The sequence below is a fragment of the Dendrobates tinctorius genome, unplaced genomic scaffold (genome assembly GCF_039654945.1).
Source record: "Dendrobates tinctorius isolate UK_male_01 unplaced genomic scaffold, ASM3965494v1 ptg000202l, whole genome shotgun sequence".
Classification (NCBI taxonomy): Eukaryota; Metazoa; Chordata; class Amphibia; order Anura; family Dendrobatidae; genus Dendrobates; species Dendrobates tinctorius.
Genome location: NW_027361869.1, coordinates 1364986 through 1370614, shown reverse-complemented (window position 1 = coordinate 1370614; position 5629 = coordinate 1364986).

Below are 5629 nucleotides of genomic sequence, written 5' to 3'. Positions count from 1 at the left end.
GTGCAGAGCTCCACCCTGTCAGCAGCGAGAGACATTGCGGACAGCGCCACCTGGTGGAAGGCAGGAGACCGACACAGCGCGTCCGCAGACACAGCGCGTCCGCAGACACAGCGCGTCCGCAGACACAGCGCGTCCGCAGACACAGCGCGTCCGTGTGCACAGTGTAGACGTTTTTAATGCGTTTTTTTTTTTTTTTTTTTAAATGTGCACAGCCAGAATTCCAAAGCTAAACTTCAACCCTTTCCTGCCGTCAGCACTTTTCATTTCTGCGTCATCATTTTCTTCCCAAGCCATCAATTTTCTTTTATAAATTTTCCCTTCTTACACCTGAACAAAGGCTATTTTTGTGGTACGAGTTGTAGGTTTAAATGCCTCCGCCCATTCATTTTGCCATATGATGTAGGACACGGCTCGGCTACCTGCAGACTCGTACCCCGTCCTCCTAGGCCTGTGGGTAGTGTATGATGGATTCCCCTTTACACACTCTCCCTTCTGTTCTTATATATGTGCTATAACGGAATGTTTTTGCAAAATGTTGCAGTGTTGTGCTCCCATAATCATGGTGTCTCCTTGTGATTGGTCCGGCACCTTCTTTCTCTCTGTTCATAATTATGTGTATATTTAATAAAAATTGTATTTTTGTGATCTACCATTGTGTGGCACCTGTTCCGCATTAGAATTTAAGGTTATTAAGGTTCCTGTAGAAAGAAACAAGCAAAAAATTCCAAGAAAGGTGAAAAAAAAAAATGCAATTCCACTGTAACTATGCTTGTGAGAATGCCCGGGTAGCAGGGTCCTCCAGTACGATTAGGGCGATCGCAAACTTGTATTGGTTTTGGTTTTTTTTTATTCTTCCATCAGTGGAGATGTAGGAGCACTTTTTTTACGAGTGAGAATTTTGCCATTCCTCCATTCAAATGCTGCTGTCGGTGAACCAACAGCGATCGGAGCAAGCCTCAACCGCAGCCACTAAGAGCAAACGCCAGCTATACGGGGCATCGGCCGACACTGGAGCCGGCTCAGCACCTGAGAGAATAAGACCAGAACGTTAGGATAAACCCATCCGCTGTCACAGGAACCGAACACCAGCTGGAAAGGACTAGACTCTGTCAGCCAATTAACACCACTCACACTGCTGATTGGCTGACAGCAGATAACAGACTAAGCTCCTCCTACACATCCGTTTCAGCAGAATGCCAGAAAAAGTCAGTACCCAGCTGCTCTAAGTTCTGTATCTGTGTTATGTGTGTGTATATATATATATATATATATATACACACACACACACACACACAGTGCCTTGCGACAGTATTCAGCCCCCTGGAACTTTTCAACCCTTTCCCACATATCATGCTTCAAACATAAAAGACACCAAATGTAAATTTTTGGTGAAGAATCAACAACAAGTGGGACACAATTGTAAAGTTGAACAAAATTTATTGGTTATTTTAAATTTTTGTGGAGATTCAAAAACTGAAAAGTGGGGCGTGCAATATTATTCAGCCCCTTTAACTTAATACTTTGTTGCGCCCCCTTTTGCTGTGTTTACAGCTGCAGTCACTTGGGGTATGTCTCTATCAGTTTTGTACATTGAGAGACTGAAATTCTTGCCCATTCTTCCTTGGCAAACAGCTCGCGCTCAGTGAGGTTTGATGGAGATCGTTTGTGAACAGCAGTTTTCAGCTCTTTCCACAGATTCTCGATTGGATTCAGGTCTGGACTTTGACTTGGCCATTCTAACACCTGGATACGTTTATCTGTGAACCATTCCATTGTAGATTTTGCTTTATGTTTGGGATCATTGTCTAGTTGGAAGACAAATCTCCGTCCCAGTCTCGGGTCTTTTGCAGACTCCAACAGGTTTTCTTCAAGAATGGTCCTGTATTTGGCTCCATCCATCTTCCCATCAATTTTAACCATCTTCCCTGTCCCTGCTGAAGAAAAGCAGGCCCAAACTATGATGCTGCCACCAGGGCTGTGGAGTCAGTAAGCCAAACCTGAAACTCCGACTCCTCAATTTCCCTTACACCAACTCCAACTCCCACATATATTGCTTATATTTAAGTGAATAATTTATTGTAGTACAGTGTGAACATCAGACATTTAATCATTTTTATGATCCAATAATCAAGATATTTAGATAGAACATAATATCTATTTATTGGAATACAACTTTAGAACACAAAAAACTAATAAATTGTAAATATGTAATACACTATGTAATAAACTATGGAAGTGGCGAAAAACAGTTTTCAACAAAAACATACTAAACATTTGTGCAGTCTATGAATTTGTTCTAAGAAATAGAATTGCCTCCATCAGATCCTCCGTCATAGATGACCTCAAATCTGACCCAATAATTTTAAGGCCAGAGAATAACCTCTCTACAGTAACTTGGGTTGGAGGCAAAGCCGTAACCACATGGGAACATCTCTAACAATTTCCGGGTATAAAGGAATTGCCTCATGCACAGTCAGTTTTGATGAACGGTTGAATTTTTCTTTTTCTTTCAGAGTAAGTGAAACATGTTGCTGAAATATGGACAATCTGCTGCTATAGGAGACGGAGTGAAATCTTTTTCCTTGCAGCAACGCTTTGCCTGCTCCACATCCTCCAAATACTTGTCAAAGTCAAACTCCTCATCTGATGAGGATGAAGATATGGCAGCAGTAGCACTGTCAGGACCCAAGTCCTCTTGCGCCTGGCAGTCCTCCTGTAGGCCACCCATCCTAACTGCTACCTCAGTCAGAGCTTCTTTTCCTTTAGTAAGCTGTTGATCATCCAGACATATACGATGACTTGTGTCCACATAATCAGCTGCCAGAAAAATTTTATTTTGCTATAGCTGTGTCTCTCTCCGTTTCATTGAAGGAAATGCCATCTGCGATTAAATCTCCTCTTTGGGACAGGCAAAATAGCAAGTTCATCCACTCCCTTATGAAAATGCCAGGAGTTAAATCCTCAGCTTGTAATTTTTAAGTCACGGTAAATAGGTGATTAAGAAATTCCTTCAATTCAGCCACCTGTGTCCATTGACCTTTATTTAGGGTTACCTGAGGGTTCGCCATATCTATAAGAAACGATTTTAGCCAGGATCAAAACTAGGGGGGGGGGCAGAACCTCATACTGTTCGCAGAATCTCATACTGCACACCTCAGCTGCTGCGGAACCTCATACTGCACACCCCTACACTTGAAAATAAAGCCTGCACCTTAAGATGTGATGAATGCAGTCTATTTATTCCAACTATCAATGTTGATGTGTTACTGAAGACGAGCAATGCCTGTCCTGGGCGCCCTTTTGGGCAGCTATGAGGTGTACCTGACTGGTGCTAAAAAAAAAAAAGGAGTGTTAGTCTGTGTGCTACCCGGCTTTCATTCTTTTTGGTACAGATAAGAAATGGATAGACAGATATGGCTAAATGGATAGAGCAGATTTCTAATCTGCTTTTGCTATTGAAAACATTATCTATGAGCTCAAAAACCTTTCAGGTGATGCCGTTTTTTAAAAAGCTGATGTTATTGCAGCTGAAAAACGTATCCTCAAAAAACGCAGCAAAAATGCTGTGTGTGAATGTACAGTTGTGGCCAAAAGTATTGACACCCCTGCAATTCTGTCAGGTAATACTCAGTTTCTTCCTGAAAATGATTGTAAACACAAATTCTTTGGTATTATCTTCATTTAATTTGACTTAAATGAAAAAACACAAAAAGAATTGTCCTAAAGCCAAATTGGATATAATTCCACACCAAACATAAAAAAGAGGGTGGACAAAAGTATTGGCACTGTTCGAAAAATCATGTGATGCTTCTCTAATTTGTGTATTTAACAGCACCTGTAACTTACCTGTGGCACCTAACAGGTGTTGGCAATAACTAAATCACACTTGCAGCCAGTTGACATGGATTAAAGTTGAGTCAACCTCTGTCCTGTGTCCTTGTGTGTACCACATTGAGCATGGAGAAAAGAAAGAAGACCAAAGAACTGTCTGAGGACTTGAGAAACCAAATTGTGAGGAAGCATGAGCAATCTCAAGGCTACAAGTCCATCTCCAAAGACCTGAATGTTCCTGTGTCTACCGTGAACAGTGTCATCAAGAAGTGTAAAGCCCATGGCACTGTGGCTAACCTCCCTAGATGTGGACGGAAAAGAAAAATTGACAAGAGATTTCAACGCAAGATTGTGCGGATGTTGGATAAAGAACCTCGACTAACATCCAAACAAGTTCAAGCTACCCTGCAGTCCGAGGGTACAACAGTGTCAACCCGTACTATCCGTCGGCGTCTGAATGAAAAGGGACTGTATGGTAGGAGACCCAGGAAGACCCCACTTCTTACCCCGAGACATAAAAAAGCCAGGCTGGAGTTTGCCAAAACTTACCTGAAAAAGCCTAAAACGTTTTGGAAGATTGTTCTCTGGTCAGATGAGACAAAAGTAGAGCTTTTTGGGCAAAGGCATCAACATAGAGTTTACAGGAGAAAAAAAGAGGCATTCAAAGAAAAGAGCACGGTCCCTACAGTCAAACATGGCGGAGGTTCCCTGATGTTTTGGGGTTGCTTTGCTGCCTCTGGCACTGGACTGCTTGACCGTGTGCATGGCATTATGAAGTCTGAAGACTACCAACAAATTTTGCAGCATAATGTAGGGCCCAGTGTGAGAAAGCAGGGTCTCCCTCAGAGGTCATGGGTCTTTCAGCAGGACAATGACCCAAAACACACTTCAAAAAGCACTAGAAAATGGTTTGAGAGAAAGCACTGGAGACTTCTAAGGTGGCCAGCAATGAGTCCAGACCTGAATCCCATAGAACACCTGTGGAGAGATCTAAAAATGGCAGTTTGGAGAAGGCACCCTTCTAATATCAGGGACCTGGAGCAGTTTGCCAAAGAAGAATGGTCTAAAATTCCAGCAGAGCATTGTAAGAAACTCATTGATGGTTACCGGAAGCGGTTGGTCGCAGTTATTTTGGCGAAAGGTTGTGCAACCAAGTATTAGGCTGAGGGTGCCAATACTTTTGTCTGGTCCATTTTTGGAGTTTTGTGTGAAATGATCAATTTTTTTGCTTCATTCTCTTTTGTGTTTTTTTCATTTAAGACAAATTAAATGAAGATAATACCAAAGAATGTGTTTGCAATCATTTTCAGGAAGAAACTGGAGTATTATCTGACAGAATTGCAGGGGTGTCAATACTTTTGGCCACAACTGTAGCCTTAGATCAGGAATAGAGCAGCCATTTATAGGACATTTCATAACTTTCCCAAGTTCCTATGAAAAAATATTCAGCACATTCATTCTGCATTGAACTACGGTACCCAATTTATTATATATTTTAGGAGTCTGAGTCGGACCATTTTATACCGACTCCACCAAAATGAGCTCCGACTCCACAGCCCTGTCTTCCACCACCATGTTTGACAGTGGGGATGGTGTGTTCAGGGTGATGAACTGTGTTGCCTTTACACCAAACATATCGTTTGGCATTGTTGCCAAAAAGTTCAATTTTGGTTTCATCTGACCAGAGCACCTTCTTCCACGTTTGTTGTGTCTCCCAGGTGGCTTGTTGCAAACTTTAAACAACACTTTTTATGGATATCTTTGAGAAATGGCTTTCCTCTTGCCACTCTTCCATAAA